Here is a 17,923-nt window from a genome sequence, read left to right as displayed (position 1 = left end):
TCGATGTTTTGATTGAGTTACGACAGTTTTGAACAATTCAATATTATAGAGGGAATTAATGGCTAACGGTCTCAACACATATAAATTCGATTCCAGATTTACTATGCAAATAAAAACACCATCTTTATGAATAAACGCTTTATCCACATTAAAAGAGATAGTATATTTACGTTGCAATAAACACTTTATAGAAATGAGGTTCCTTTTTAGTTCGGGAACAATATATACATCATTTAAAATAAGAAACCTATTATGTAAAGCTAACTGGAGTGTTCCTACTGCCACAGCTAAGACGATGTGCCCGACGCCTACTTGCATCGTCATCTTACCAGTCTCCAACTGTCGTCAAGATCTAATCCCCTAAAAAGAAGAACAAACATGGTTAGTAGCGCCAAATTCAATTATCCAGGCAGAATCATCATTTTCCACTAAACAAGTTTCAAGAACAAGTAAATCACATTTACCTTTATCAGCCTTGGCTGCTTTCTTCTCTTTCAGATACCGAGGACAGTTCCTCTTCCAATGTCCATCTTGATTGTAGTGGAAACACTTTCCCTTAGCAACCTATGGACGCCTCCTTGGGGCGATAGATGGTGGGTTAGTAGGTGCCTTCCTTTTTCCCTTACCACCATTCTTCTTCTTCCCCTTTGTAGAGTTAGAAGTAGAAGGTGCAGACTTCGTTCCTGAGGTCGAACCTCTATTGAATGTCCTGGAGGATGAAGCAACATTTGCTTCACCTTTCTGCCTTTCCTTACTTTTCAGTAAAGGTTGGTAGGTCTGCAACTCGTTGAGGAGAGTTGTAAGGTTATATTTCACTTTGTTAAAAATCACATTACTAACAAAATGCAGAAAGCTCTCTGACAAAGAATGTAGAATTATGCTAACCCGGCTACCCTCATCGATGGTAGACCAATTCAACTCCGCCACATTAAAATGGACCATCATGTTAAGCACATGTTCACGAACAGTGGTGCCTTCTTCCATTTTGGAGTTGAATATATATTTAAGAGCCTCATGCATAAGCTGTTTAGAAAGTTGTCCAAACAACTCCGCAGGGACTCCATGATCTCACGCACTGAGACCATAGGCTCATGTTTCTTGGTCAAGACTTCAGAAAGACTTGACAAGATGTAGGCTCGGGCCTTCTCATTCTCCCTTGTCCATCGCTCGTATGCCTCTCGAACATTTCGAGCGACATTTGAAGCTGGAATAGGAGAACAAGCCTCCGTGAGAGTGAACATGAGATCCTCGATGATCAGTGTAACACCCCGCTTTTTTTAGTAATAATATAATTTCAGTAACTTTATTATTTGGAATTTCAGTAATTGGTATTAGTTGGAGGGCATTTTTGGAATTTTAGACTTTTAAGTGTAAATGCGAAAATTTAATTGTTGGCATGAAATTATTCAAATTGGAAATTAATGGCAGGAATTAATTTTCTTTTGAAACAGAAAGGAATTTAATAGTATAAAACAGAAAGGAATTAAACGTAATTATTATTATTTTCTTTTGTTTTATTATTTATTATTTATTATTATTATTATTATTATTATATTATTGTTTTTTTTTTTATAAAAAGTCAAACCCCACTCCCCTTTTCTTCCTCATGTTCGTGAGCCCGTCTAATGTCGCCCAAAGCCGCCACGTCAGTTTCTTCTTCATAACCTCCGTCCACCACTGCTCAAGCGTCGTTCGCTTTTTTTCGTACTGGATCTATCGATTTGGGTAAGACTTCTGCCGTTTGGGTTTGCTTTCGGTTGATTCTTGAATACTCATTTACTTCTGGCATCAATTGGTTGATATCCATTGTGTTTCAACTTTGGATTCAAGTTTGTGAAGGTATTGAGGTGTTGTTCAGTGAAGTTGGAGTTTGTTTTAGTGAGTTTTTGTAAGTTCTATGCTTTGATTACCCTCTTGCGGATTAATTTTGGTTGTTGAGAAATTTTGGTAAAGTCATTTGGAGGTGATTTTTTGATGAAGCTACATATAGATAATTTATTTGAGACATTGGTAGTGAAATATGTATTTGATTCAAGCTTTAATCATGTTAGCCTGATTTCAAATTATGATTAGGGGGTTGATTCAATAATTTCATTCAAGATGAAAAAGAGTTTAGGTTGCTAATTATTCGGGCTTAAAATTGAAGGTTTGGAAGGTGAATTCGAATTGGACCACACCTTAGGTAAGGTTATCTAGAAATACTTTGTAATATTTGGGTGTTTGGAATTTGGCCTTAACTATTAATTTTAAAGCTTGGTTTATGTTTAGGCTTGATTAAGGATTCAAGAATTTCACAAAGATTTAATTGTTTTTTGGTTCGACCTAATATCAAGGTAAGTAATCTTACCACTGGAACTCCCATGGGTCAGACATTAGATGTAAGCTAGCATGATAAATGTACGTTATGGCAGAATGTTAGCATAATAGACTGATAGTATAATATGATCAAAGTATGTTCTGGTACGAAATTTGAATTATTTATTTATGCACATAGACACTTGAATGCTAGTATGAGATGGTATGTACTTCTATATGGTTGTATTTGATCTGATGATGTTGAGATACATATGTATGTTGTAGAACCATGATGTTGAGGTATATGTGTATGTTGTAGAGCCATGATGTTAAGGTTTATATGTATGTCATAGATTCGTATAGTGATGATTATGATGTTGAGACTGTGCAAATGTCCTTACTGATTAGTTAGATGCCCATTAGATTTTGTGTTTCCTTCGGGATTCACCAGTTTGTGTTTCCTTTGGGATTCACCAGTTTGTGTTTCCTTGGGGATTCACCAGTTTGTGTCTCCTTCGAGATTCACCATTTTGTGTTTCCTTCGAGATTTACCAGTTTGTGTCTCCTTCGAGATTTACTAGAGGTAGTGTGCATACTTAACTACAGTAGGATAAGACTCAATCTTCTTTTTGTTTCATGTACATATATGTCCCATGAGGACTAGAGCAGTTTATATGTTCCACCAGAGGTGGGTATCTAGAGAACATAGATGCCCAGCCTGACCCCAGTAGTGGGGTTACTTACTGAGTATTTTATACTCATTCTTTCTCATGTTGTTGTTTCAGATAAGGGTAGAGATGCACCGGCGATAGACAAGCGGAATTCGTGATCGAGCCACTGTGACTGGTTTTTACGCTTTCACATCATGAGATTTAGAAATCTTTTCATGTTTCTCTTAATTTTTAGGTTTGATCTTTAAAACTTATTTTGAAGAATCGTTTTTCAGACTTATTTATTATCCTTTATGATTTATGGATACCCTACTATTGATTTAGTATTTGAATTTAATGAAAGTCTTTTGAACTTACCTTATTTAATTAGCATTTATTTCACCATAACCGAGTGTCGTTTTGAGTTCCATCCATGCATGTATTTAGTAACGGCCTAACTTAAGTCCTAGGGGGTTGGGTCGTTACAATCAGGATCATCGTAATCATGTGTTTTCAAGTTACGAAATTATCGCCAGTAAATTTTTCGGTGCTCAACAATGCTAACGTGGTTGTTGCCATTTTGAAAATGTTGCTGAAAATACGAACAAAACTTTATTAGATTTTGCTAAACCACTTCTAAACCAATCAGTTTTGCAAAACAATTTCAAGTACCCTAAGATATAGACTTCTATTTTGCCATGATGCCCTAGTGAGGCAGGATAAACGTCACCCGTAGGGTGATCAATTGCCCTTTCACTTGAATGAGACATTCTTAACCATTAGACAGAACCAACTCTTGAAACTGAACCTAACATGCACCATTTTTTTTTTAAAGTTAAAGTGTAAGTGTGACCCTTCGTTTTCGGTATCAAAGTTCTGCCCTAATGAGCCCACCGTAGGGAAGAAACAAATTAGGACAAGAGATAAAGTTACCTTATCCTCTTATAGGAGATCAAATAAATAAACGCGCAAAACTGCCATCCTTTAAGGGGACACTCCAAGGGTGCCTCGAGGCGATGCGCAGTAACTTTATTCAACCTAACGAGGGAGATCGAGGGATATGTTGTCGCACTTCTCGCTCCCACTTACTATGAACACTCTCTCCATCCACCTTGATATTGACCTACCCAAACACCATTCGTTAGGGGGACACGCCAAAGGTGTCACGAGGTCGAGGGTAGATCTCACTGTGTGGATTATTTAGGAGAAACGTGAAAGGTTTAAGTGAAGCATCTCATACCCCAAGTACCTCCCACTGAATCTTCTACCTAAGGTTCATTAACCTAGACAATCCAGCTACTGCTTTTAGTCTAAGTTGTCTTTTTAAACTCTGCTCATAAACAACGTTTGTCTATGAAATATGAACAAGTTCAAGTAGTCACATTTAAACACTTTAATGGACTGTCCTTAACTTATGCATGTATCAAATCTATCTAATTCACCTTTCCAGGTAAGTTCCCAGGTAGGGATGTTACGTTTTCGTCAACTTTAATACCCCAGCCTAAACAAAACCCACCTTAGACAAAAGGTCCCTTATAGATAGATTTGCTACACTTTAACCTTTTATTAGCCAATTTAATCCTATTAAATTGATTAAAAGATTAAAGTCTTAGGATTGTTAATCGTATTAGAACCGTGATCTTAGGTCTATGTGATCCAAGTTTTAAACACTTCAAAACCATGAGTTAAACCTAAGTGAGCATGCATGTCTTTCTTATTTCTTTTAGTTCTAATTACTCTTTAACTTTAAAAAAAAAAACAACTAAAACCATTGTGCACAACGAGGCGTTTATAATATTTATAAAGTAACCTATGTGTCATGCTTCATGCAATTTTCGGTCATTACCATATATAACTTTTATATAACGCGTAACAACTAAGAAAACGTGTTATCATTCACCCTTATAATATAAAGATGATGCATGTCAATGCTTTTGATGCATGCATAAATATAACTCTTATATTATATGATGCATGAGCATGCTCTTACATAATGGAATCATACTTCTCTAAATTATAACAATTACAATAAAGAGATGATGAATGACCATTGCATAACCTAAGATGAGATTTACTATATGTGCATACCATATGACATATAAAAAGCATACATCGCATGTAATAAATAAAGGATTAATGGACCGGGATGAGCCTGTACAAAAATCGGAATGAAAAACTCTATCTATTACATTTTTCATTGAGTAAACCGGTTCACAGGCGAATCGGGTCTTGAACTGCCAGAAGACTCCATCGTGTAGTAAAGCAGTAGGTAGACGATCGTTATGCGTGCACTAGACGATAGAAGCATAATTAAACGATCGCGTAGATGACGACGAGGCTGCGAAGCTTGATCGTCTATGCGATCGCTTAGCGTGATGATAGGTAAACGATTTACCATGCGTTACTAAGCGATCGTTTAGTTAGTTACTAAGCGATAAAGCTTGCTGACCTAAATGATCGTCCAACGCGCGCATTAAACGATACGCGAGCATCTCGGTACTCGATCGTCAAAACGATACGATCAACTCTTAATCGCATACCCCATCGTTTAACCGATGTGTTCAACAGCGATCGCGTACTCCATCGTCAATACGATGCGATCAACTCTTGATCGCATACCCCATTGTTTAACCGATGTGTTCAACAACGATCATGTACTCCATCGTCTTTACGATGCGATCAACAGCGATCGCGTACCACATCTTCTGCACGATGCGATCAACCCTAGATCGCCTCCTTCCTCGAAGAACTGCAACACTTGCACAGATCTGCTTCTTTGAACAACTCAAAACTTCAAACAAACTTTTACTACAGACTCGATAACGATTATTAATGCCAAAAAACATGGGGGCTTTTACAAACAATCGCAAATGTAAAAGGATGCCAAAAAACATCCTCGAAAATATCCATTGATCCCGCACATCCATAACAAATTTAACCATTAAATAGTGTAGAAAAGCACTCATTATGAACGTAAATGTCATTTCGTTGCAACATACGAAATTAGAGTATTTGAACCTGTTTCTGATACCAATTGGAAGATCTCTTACCCAAGAGTTCCATGAGTGCGTTCGGATCGCTCCGATCTCACCATGACCGAAATACACATTATACATTCAAACACACAATTATGCAAACTAACAGTCAATTAAAGGCATGCTTTAAACAACGAAATAACAAGTGAGAGAGTGCCATACTAGTTGAAGACAGTCTTCATACTTCGAAACTCAACGCAACAGATTCCTCCACTTGATCAACCAACGCCCAGCAGTAGTGTCGACTATAGCAGCACGAACAACCGCATGAACACGAACGCCGCAGGGACGACACCACCAGAAAAGAGCCCCATGTATTCTCGAAGTGAGAACCTAAAGCGTGGTCTTTGGTGAATTTGGTAGAGGAAAGAGGAAGCACAGATCGTGTAGGCGATAAAAAAATGAGAGGGGAAAAAGCGCTATCGTATAGCAAGATGCTTATCGTTTAGGAGAAACTACACGATCGTGTAGGTTTTACAGTACGATCGTTTAGAAAATGGTATACGATCGTTTAGCAAGCTCGGGACACACTACGATCGTTTAGGGAAGTTATTCGATCGTGTAGGAACTAGTGTGTGATCGTTTAGGCGCGAGGTGGATGATCGTTTAGGCGGAGAGTGAATATCCTATAGGCTCTCGAAATGCTTAAGCGATCGATTACTTTTCACCAGCGCGATCTCTCTTTCTTTTTGGATGCACGATTCAAAATGAAAACCATTTTCATTTTAATTCATCAGTTACAATAACTGACGCTACCCCACTAACTTACGTCTGAACGTGAAAAATTGATTTAATTATCATATAATTAACCAATTAATTAATAATAAATATAATCATACTATATTTTTACCCTATAGTTTGATATTACATATCTACTACAGTATTTTCTCCTCTACTTGATATAAATCATATTTATATCTAATTTTCTCCAAAATAATGTATCTCGTACATTTAACCAATTATATCATATATAATTAACCAGACCAATTATATCATATATAATCGAACTTCCTTTTGTCAATTTGAACATTTTAAATTAACCCAAACACTGATTCTCGACTTTATCCAAGCTACCCAGGGGACTTAATGGACCTGTGGCTCGAAGCTCCAACGGTCCATGCATAACTGACTAAACTCTTTAACCACGAGATCCACCATCCGTTAACTATCAGAAATTCCACTAAAGACCAACAATTGAACTCTTCTTACCACAGACATATTTCTGTGTCCATCAGATATAACCAATCATGAGTATGACCCTTCACAGATGCTCGTAAGTACAGTTGGGCCAAATTACCGCTTTGTCCTTGTAGTTACATCTCACTCCTTAAGTACCACTGATTCCTCTAATGAACAATACAACATAGTCCAAATATGCATGAACAATTCTTGAGCCAAGAGAAGGTGTGTGACGTCACATCGTTCAAGCCTCGTAATCAGCCCTTAAGGGAGTTATCTATCTACTTACCCCTGCTTCGGAGAATGAGTGAATTCCATCTTGTGTAGTTGAGTTCCCAGCTCCCAAATCAGACGAATCTCTAAAATGGTAGGTTTGAATCGGCGACCTGGCTACTCGCACCCATACAAATCAAAGGACCGCCCTCAATGGCAGAAGTTTGCAACTCACTCAGGATTGAGGTCATGTTATCTATGGTTATCCTAGTGAAGTGAAGTCTCTGTCATGAACGGTGTTATATAATGATATGTTAACACTTCGTGGTTAGGTATTATACAAACTCTTTGTATAGGATGCCCCTACTCGCATGTCCCCAACACAAATGATCAGGATCAGACCATCTATGACAAGTCACAACACTTGTGACTATTTCACAAAGCAGATTGCATCCGTAGCGTTACCAGGATAAGGTTTCCCTTCTATATCCATATACTATAGACCATTTTAGTTATCACTCAAGACATGATCCATTTGTATGTCACCACATACATGCTTGAGTCACATATAGATAACTAGGGATTTACGTTTATTGATTTGTGGTAAAGCAAATAAAACAAGCAACTGAGCAAAATACAAGATGGTAAATATCATATATTATACAACATAAGCATTCGTACAAACTGTTTACAAACTACAGGACACGAGACTTTAGGGTAGCAACCCCAACAATAATTAAATAAATCTTGTATGTATATATAGTATGCCATGTAGATTTAAAACTCACCATAGAAAACATGTTACATGCATTGAAAGTATGTTATAAGGTGTTATAATATATAGTATGCATGTTTAGTGTTTTCATTGTTTTGATATATATGATATATTAAATCATGAGATATCTGATATATGTTATAGATGCAAAGCATGTCTAAAAGTTTATAAGTTGTTATAAAATTGGATTAGAAATTTAAAATCCATAACAAAAATAAATTGCATGCTCATATAGGTTAACCACTTGTTTTAATAGTTAAAATAGGTCATTATTTTATAAAACTTGGGTTACAAACTCAACGGGTATATAATCCTGTCTAAGGCTGGGGGTATTTAAGTACTAAATCCAGGCCTTGAACAAGGGGCCCCACCCTCTCATTGGCCCGAGAGAGATCCGATTTAATGATTAGATCACAAACCAATTGTTCATTAGAGGATCAGTTGAACTTAAGGAACAAGATATAATATCGGGGATAAAACAACATATTGACCCAAACGTTATTATGAACAACCTGTGAAGGGTCGACTTACTGATTATGGTTAAATTAAGTGGACACAAATATATCTACAGTGAGGAGAGGGTCGACTTACTGATTATGGTTAAATTAAGTGGACACAAATATATCTACAGTGAGGAGAGTGCAACTATCGAGCTATAGTGGTGTGACTTGATAGTTAATGAATACTGATTAATTTGGTCTAAAGAGTTTTAGCCAACTAATCTTAAATCGTTGGAACTCATGATCTATAGGTCCATAAGGTCCCTCTATTAGCTCGTAAAACATGAACACCTTGTATTATTAAATTGAGTGAATTTGGAATGATATCAATTTTTGTTCAAATTGAATTTCAATTTGAAATGTTCAAATTAAAATTAGGGTTTGAATTTGAATAGTTCAAATTCAAATTAGAGTTTGTACAATTATATTCAATATATGTTTAATTTATCGAAATTACGAAATTGGAGAGTTTATAATATTTAAAATATTGATTTAAATATTAATTATATGAATAGGGTCCGTATTTAAAATTAGGTGTGTGATCAATTTAATATTTTGATATTAAATTGTTATTTATTTAATTAATATGTTTAATTAATTAAAAATAAATTAATTTTCATTTTCAATTCAATTTGAGAAATTGAGTTTTGATATTTTGAATTTAATTAATTTATAAATTAATTAAATTAAATTTTAGTTAATTTTAGAATTAATATTTTTTTAAAAAAAATAACAAAATTGAAGATTGGTGGAGTTAGTAGAAAAATCCACAAAACTCCAAGTAGGAAGTGTATCACCTCCAATTACACACCTTGCCCGCTGAATTTCAGGTGATTAAAGTGTCAATATTGCTAAACTTCAGTACTTGCATGTGAATCAAATATAAAACCTCTTCAATTAGAAGAAATGATCAAAGTTTTTTCAGCTGGAAAAGTTCTTTCTACAATGTTCTTCTTCTTGACAAAAACCCACTTTTTTCCTTCACAAATTCATTCCAATTTAGTATTTCGCCACTCAAATCAAGGCTGAGAATAATAGAGAAGATCTCTTGGTAGTTCACTGTTGAAATGGAGCTGAAATCATGTGAAGAGCAGCTTGGAATTAGGAGAATTCATCAAAGGTATGTTGTTGAGAAACCCTCTTCTTAAACTTCTGTTAAAGCATGCTTTTAGAACTCAAATTAAATGTAATTAGAATGTTTATTGATTCTGTTTGCTTCCATTGCATGCTAGTAGATCCCAACAATCTGGGAGGTCATTTTAGGTCTGTGAGCAAATTTCACCAAATTTGGACCTGTCGTCTGTGCCAGAACCAAGCAATTACAGCCTAATTTCTACTCTAATGACTCTAGCAAATTTACAGATCCTTCACGACACATTAAAGCCCATAAAACACCAGGTAATCACAATAAATATTGCAACCCAAGAGAGAATTTGGATGCAAAAACTGAAATTATCCATTTTAATCTACAACTATTCATCTCATGAATCAATACCCACCATATGCAAAAATTAACAAATATTGAGTACTTTAAGCATGCTTTGATACCAATTGATGGAACGAACACATACGCACCGGAAGCAAAATGGATCTAAAGTACTCTAATTACATTAATCACAAAGGATAAGCATGCAATTAAAAACAAATAAAAGGGAAGTAGAAATACAACCTTTGTAGAATTTGAATATTCTTTAAATTAGCTCCAATCTCCTCATGAACAGCTCGTAGACCATCACGATAGTCTTCCCGACTATTCTTCGGCCTTCGAACGGGATGGTGGAATTCGGTGAGTGACTAATTTGAAGAGGAAAAGATTAAGTCTTTGAGAGAAAATTGTAATCTCATCAAATTTCACTATGACCAAGAATTCTAAAAAACAAGAAACTCTTCATTTTAAAGGCTATTACATGCAAAACATGCAACTTCGAGTTTGATGAGAATTTGACACTAAAAAATCCACTAACTCAAAGTGGGATTTAGTGAGACACGTGTCTTCAAATGAAGACAACACTTAGCCATGCAAAAGTCGATATTTCTCATTCACAAGTGTTGGATCTTTCCATTAATTTGGTCAAAGTTCTCTCAAAGTCCAAAGTTAAAAAATTTGACTTTTTAACTTTAAAAAATTAAAAGTAAACAATTTGACTTTCATTGCATTTTTAACCTAGTCAACAATTTGACTTTTAATGCAATTTTGATCAATTCCATTTAATTTCAAAATTAATTCTAATAATCAATTTTAAAATTAAATTAATATTAAATACCTTAATTAATTTAATTTTAATATTAAATCCAACAATAATTCCAATGAATATGAATCCCTATATCATAATCTTGATATTTAAATCTTATTTTAATAATCTCTTATTTTCTCTCTCTTTATGTTTAATTCACAATTACACATTAGGTTAAATATATTGTAATATATTTACGCTTAGCTCCAAAAATACAATTTGAACACTTCAAATTTGTTCGTCACGTTGTTTTAAGGTTTAGTCCGATATGAGCTAAGTAGGGGAACCTCATGAGACATTGATCATTGGCTCCAACAATTCGCGATTATTGGTTAAACTCTTTTATGAACCCTAGAATCCATTTTCCCGTTCATAGCAGGATAAAAAAGAATTACTAAGGATGAGTTAAATCCTAAGACAAAGAGTAGGAAAATTCTTAAGTGATAAAAAGAATTTGTTAAATTTCTTTGGAAATTAAACCATAACTAATGAAGATTTGGCTAAGTATAACCATGTGGTGGAAGCTAAGGTGGAAGTGACTAAGTGTTGGACTATGCGTTGATGTAGTGCCATGCATTGGCCATAAAGTTTTGAGAGGTTACTTGGGCAATGGAGAGAGAGATTGAAGTAGGGCCAAGAATAACGCATGCAACAGCCACTACTTTTAGAGGTTAGATCAACGCATGGGGTGCGGCGGCTGCGATGGATGCGTTGGACACGATGGTATGCGTCCATGTAGCCGAAGGCATGCAGCTGAAGGAGATGCATTGGTAGGTTGCGGTGGTGCGAGGCATGCGGTGATGCGAGGACATGCGATGACACGGTGCGAGGCATGCGTCGATGGATGGAATGCGACGATAGAGGCATGTGGCGATGGAGGCGAACGCGATGGATGCGTTGGATGCAAGAGTATGCGGCCGAAGGGATGCGTTGATGTCATACGACCATGTTATCTGTTGACGACATGTGCACGGTACGATACGTTGATGATCTCCGGTGGCTTTACTACGCGAGAGTGTGTGACCGAAGGCGTGCGATGGAGTAGCCTATGGTATGCGACCGAAGGTATATGGCCGATGGTATGCGTGTATACGGCCGAAGGAATGCGTTGGTAGTATGCGATGGCATGCACGACGGATACATTGGATGCAGCGGCCTTGCTAAAGTATAAGCCATGCGATGGAACGAGCTAAGGTGGATGCATAGTGATTTTCCCTTGCGTTGTTAAGGCTTGCGATAACAAGGTAAATGAGGTGGGTTGTATTGGTTATAAGAGATGCGATGGTGTTGACTTGAGAACCAAGTTGACCCATGGGTTGTTATGTGTTGGTGATATGCTATGCGTTGGATACCCGAGGCTAGTAGTATGCATTGAAAGGGGTGTTGGTCATCATCCTAGTTGAACGCATGTTAATTTGGATGGACGCATATGAAGGATGAACGCATATGAAGGACGTCATCCAGACATGTGACTTGCTAGGAGGGAGTCTTAGGCCTTATGGAAATGAGGTAGATGCACGAGTAGACATGCAAAGTTAAGCCTCAAACGTTGGGTATGGAGGAGGAAGATACTTAAGATTACATTGACGCAAGGGTTACGTTGATGGTGTGAGGTGAAGACACCTCAAGCATGAGGTGGAGAAGGCTGGAAGTTGGCAGATGCTAAGGAAAACACTTGGATGTGGCCAAGGGAGGAGGTGTTGGGCAAAGAAGAAGTGTTGAACGTTTATAAAAAGGGGAGAATGCCTCACTTCGACCCACACATCAGTTAAGTACTTAAAAACCAAAAAGAAAGGGAAAAATAAGAGATACTCAGAGAAGGGAAAGCAGTGCTCGGTCGGAGGTGCAAGCAAAGGCACAAAGGGAGTAGGGTCGTACGGACAGATGCATAGGCTAACTTCAAACAAGAATTTTTTCCAAACTACTCGTGCAAATTAGGTAATTTTTTGACTAAAAGTTTCTAAATTAAGTGTAGTTTTAGTGTAAGTCAATGCAATTCTAACTTTAAGGCTGTCAAATTCAAGGAAAACCGTGAGGTGCTCACCAGTGAGGAGACAGTCGGGCCAGGAGGAATAAACTTGAGACTCAGAACTTTTGCCAAGGAATTTCAAAGCGAAACTTTAAGGTATTATAGCTAATACATTTTCACATATTTTTGAAAAGGAGAATGTCTTGAGATAAGGTCCGAAAGCGTTAGTAATCTAAGCTTAAAGTTAAACCTGAAATAGGGTCCAACGATGGAACAAGGGAAACCGGGTGAACTGTTAAGAAAGTTCTCAACAAATCACTGTGAGTGGTTTCGTCCTTTGTTCTTTTAAGCATATTGTGAATTAATATGCTGTAGGTTATGCTATGAGATATGTATGATGTTGGGATAGTCATGGGGTCTAAGGGCCTAGAACCTGAGCCCAGAATGAATCCTTACAGGATGGTCAGAGGAACGAGGAGTCTAGTGCCTGAGCTTGTGGAACAGAGAAACCTTGAGATGGGATGGTCAAAAGGCCGACATGCCTAACTTTTGAGCCCATGAAAGGGGAGAACTATGTGCACATAGGTTAATATTTTAGTTATGATATGTTAACCATCTACCATGTGTGTAGATGGGTTTATGAAAGCTTCATGATATGATGGAGGTTTGCATGAAAACCTCGTGATAATGCTTGTGAAAGACTTGTGAAAGACTTGTATTTGTTTTACCACTCACTAAGCTTTGTAAAGCTCATGGTTTGTCTCTGTGTTTATCTTGCAAGTAGCTGACGAGTCCAGGTTACGGTGTTGGTTAAGGTCTGCCATAAGTTTAGAAATAGTATTAAATGAGATTGGTTATCGGGATAGGGTTTTTCATGTAAATGTAACTCGAGTTTATAAACTAGTTTCTAATAAAAGCATGTAATATTTTCTGTTGCTGTTATAAGTAAGGTTATTAAAAGAAACTAGTAGGTTAACCAAAGTAGCACCAGTTAATATCATGCCTCACCTCAGGCTCAGGAATGCGGGCTCGGGGCGGGGTGTAACATCTTTAACCTAATTAACCACTACCGGGTCACTCCACTAAAACCTAGTAGTTGCATTTCCCTCACTGTAGATATATTATTTCCACTCGATATAACCATGATTAGTAAGTCAACCCTTCATAGGTTGTTCATAATAACGGCTGGGTCAAAAGTTGTTTTACCCCCGAGATTACATCTTATTTCTTAAGTCCTACTGATCACTAATGAACATATGGTTTGTGATCCAATCACAAACCGAGTCCCTCTCGGGCCAATGAGTGGGTGGGGCCCCTTGTTCAAGTCTCGGAGTTAGCACTTAAGGGAACAACCTCTCTACTATCCCTAAAAGCAGGTAGGAGTAAATTTCGTCTTGCACCTTATGTCCCCGACGATCTACCCGATCTTACCCTTGAAATGGGAGGCTTATTGAATTGGCGCTGTTGAGCCAACCCTCACCCATAAAAATCTAATGATAATCTCGAATAAACAGAAGTTCATAGTTAGTTCAGGATTAAGGTCAAGTTACCTAGGTCACCACTTTGAAATAGTCAGTCTTAAACAGTAAACAACGTTATAAAGTAAGAGTGACTTAATTCTTGGTCCAATCTTATGCAAACTCATTGCATAGGATGCTCCCACTCCTTATGTCAATACATGAACGAATTAGGACCACTTCGTTTGTAGCACTTTACAACAGATTGTAACAACTATAGAGTGGGTTGCATCCAATAGTGTTATCAGAATAAGGTACCCAACCTTACTCATATACTATAGATCATTTTGGCTATTTACTGAACTTGATCCACTCTTATGTCTCCACATAAAGTTCATGTATTCAAATAATAGCCATGGATCTTTAGTTTATTGGATTTAGACTTTATTAGTGCAATTCACATATTCAACACAATTTTATTGAATAAACGTCAATATCATCTTTATTGATAATAGAATATGTTTAACATTACAAATTGCAAGTTTTAGGACATACAACCCAACAATCTGGGTCTTTCTTTCTATTGCAGTTAATAAAGATTGGCTTCTCCATCAACTTGATGTAGAAATGCATTTCTAAGTGGTGAATTAGAAGAAGATGTTTATATAAGCCATCCCTTAGGTTTTGAAGCTTAGTTTGATCATCAGGTTTGTAAACTAAAAAAGTCTTTGTATGATTTGAAACAGTTCCCGAAAACGTGGTCCGACAAGTTTACTACTTTTGTTAAGTCCCACGGTTTCATTTAGGGACACTCTGATCACATGTTGTTTACAAAAAGGTCAGTAGATGATATTTTCTTGTTAGAAGATGATACTGTTGAGATCATCAGGCTAAAAAAGAAAATGGCTGACAAGTTTGAGATCAAAGATCTAAGGAATCTAAAGTATTTCCTTGGAATGGAGGTGGCAAGATCAAAGGAAATGATCTTTGTCTCACAACAGAAATACACTATTGACCTGTTAAAAGAAACAAATATGACTGGATGTAGACCTACTGACAATTCCTATTGAATTAAATGCGAAACTGGGAGATTCTGTTGACAAATTTCCTGTTGATAAAGAGAGGTATCAGTATCTAGTGGGAAAGCTGATTTACTCATCTCACACTAGACCAGATATTTCCTATGCTGTCAGTGTTGTTAGTCAGTTTATGTAAGCACCATACAAAGAACATATGAAAGTTGTGAATCAGATTATGAGATATTTGAAAAGCTCTCTGGGCAAAGGTTTAATGTTTAGGAAAACTGACAAGAAATTCATTGAGGCTTATATTGACTCTGATTGGGCAGGATCAGTTATTAACAGAAAGTCTACCTCTGGATACTGTACTTTTGTGTGGGGTAACCTAGTTACTTGGATAAGTAAGAAGCAAAGTATTGTTGCTAGAAGTAGTGCTAAAGTTGAATATAAAACTATGAGTTTGGGAATCTGTGAAGAAATCTGATTGAAAAAAGTTCTATCTGATCTTCACTAAAACAATGTTTTACCTATGAAACTCTATTATGATAATAAAGCAGCTATAAGCATAGCCTATAATCCTGTACAACATGATAGAACGAAATATGTGGAGATTGATAAATACTTTATAAAAGAGAAACTGGACAATGACAGTATCTGTATTCCGTATATTCCATCTAGTCAACAAGTTGCCGATGTTCTCACCAAAGGGTTACTTAGTAAAAGTTTTGACTCATGTGTTAGCATGTTGGGTCTAATTGACATCTACGCCCCAATTTGAGGAAGAGTGTGAGAAATAAGGGGTATTGTTGATAGTTTATAACCCCGAGAGTATTTTAGTATTTTACTTTACCCTAAGTTTATTTCCTTTTTTGTATTGGGGCTTCGCTTGTAACTTTTCATGTTAAAATAATAAAAAAGGACTATCTATTGCGGTTTTTTCTCCTATTCTAAGGTTTTTCACTTAAACTCAATGTTCTCTATTTTCTATCTTTTAACACTTATCTGATAAACTCTCGCTTAGTGACTCACATATAGTTTCCTCTTCAATTTCAACTTAGGCCCTCCCTAAGTTTGAGCTCTCCCTACTTCCACAATAACACTTCTCCAAGCCTTATATGAGATCAACTCAATACAACATACTTAGCCCCCCCTAAGTATGAGATTCCCTTCTCTTCGATGTTCTTAGGCTCCCCCTACATACAATATCAAAGAAAACTCCTCCCGAGTTCTACAATGGTTGTCGAACAAAAACCTCAATGAGAAGTTAAAGATTTTCTAATAACAAAACATGAAGGTTGAGGCTTAAACAAATCCTAATTTCAAAACTCTCAATACACACATTCTAATAAGAACACTAGCCCTAAAAAATAAATAAGACCACAATATATATGGCTAGCTTAAAGAATATGTTCAAGGAATGAATAAATAATCTCTACAAGAAAATAAGGAAAGAAACCACGAAAATTTGCAAATCACACCAACATATAAGAATAAAATCTTCTACAAAATCTGTTGCTATAAATGAAACAATGTCCTTGATAATGTCATTGACATGTTGTAAGATATGTTGCTCAAGTTTTACCTGTAATTAAAATCTACCAACCACTGTATTGTAAAGTCAAGTTGGTTTCGATAGAAGATGCACTATCTAGATGATTTTGCACATTGAAGTAAATTAGAATCAATTAATGGTAATAAAATAATAAATAATCGATTTGATAAAGACATGGACGATTATGATTTTCCTCCCTGATTGCTTTTGACTCGAACATAAACAAGTTTCATACAAAACCTTGTTCTTATAAAATTAATATAGGGAAAAATGAGCTAATGATACTTTGGTTCTATTTATACAACAGTCACTTTTTTAACATTATCTTGGATGAAGGCTTACTCATATGGGTTCTTAAATTTTCATAGATAAACAAGTTTTAGGGATTTCCCTAAAGTACAAGTTTTATTTTTTCACTAAATAAAATGAGTGCAAATTTGCATCATAACTATAAGTAGTGTTCTAAAGGCATTATGACTCTTTTTTTCCCTCTTCCATTTCTTGTGTGCATGTGCATTGAACAATGTGGATTGGGGGAGAGGAAAGCTTTTTGGCAAATTGCATTAACCTAGGTGAAAAAAGAGGGTAAGTTTTGAGTGAAAGATAATCAAAGTAAATAATAGGTACAATTTGACTTAAAAAATAGTTATATTATATATATAATATTATATATATATAATTTACATGTATAAAGGTGACTTTTTTACCCCCAACATTTTTCTTAAACATGGCTAAGATTTTAAATCAATTAAAAAGTACAAAAGTTATATAAAAAATGTCACCGTTCACATTTGAGTAAAACAAGCTTTCAAATGATTTGTAAAATTTTGTTTTAGGAAAATGAATTAAGTTGTTGTCATGGGATTATATAGTCCAAAATCATTGTTTTTTTTCCTAATATTTTTTAAATTATCAAAAGTACGAGTAGGTTGGAACACACTCAAACATTCATAAACTTCAATCTATTATAAAAATAAAAATACTATTAATTAAAAAATAAATTTATTATGATCATTTAGTTTAATAACATTTTTCGAATAACAAA

Source organism: Benincasa hispida, chromosome 7 (genome assembly GCF_009727055.1).
Source record: "Benincasa hispida cultivar B227 chromosome 7, ASM972705v1, whole genome shotgun sequence".
NCBI lineage: Eukaryota > Viridiplantae > Streptophyta > Magnoliopsida > Cucurbitales > Cucurbitaceae > Benincasa > Benincasa hispida.
This window is presented reverse-complemented; position numbering follows the sequence as displayed.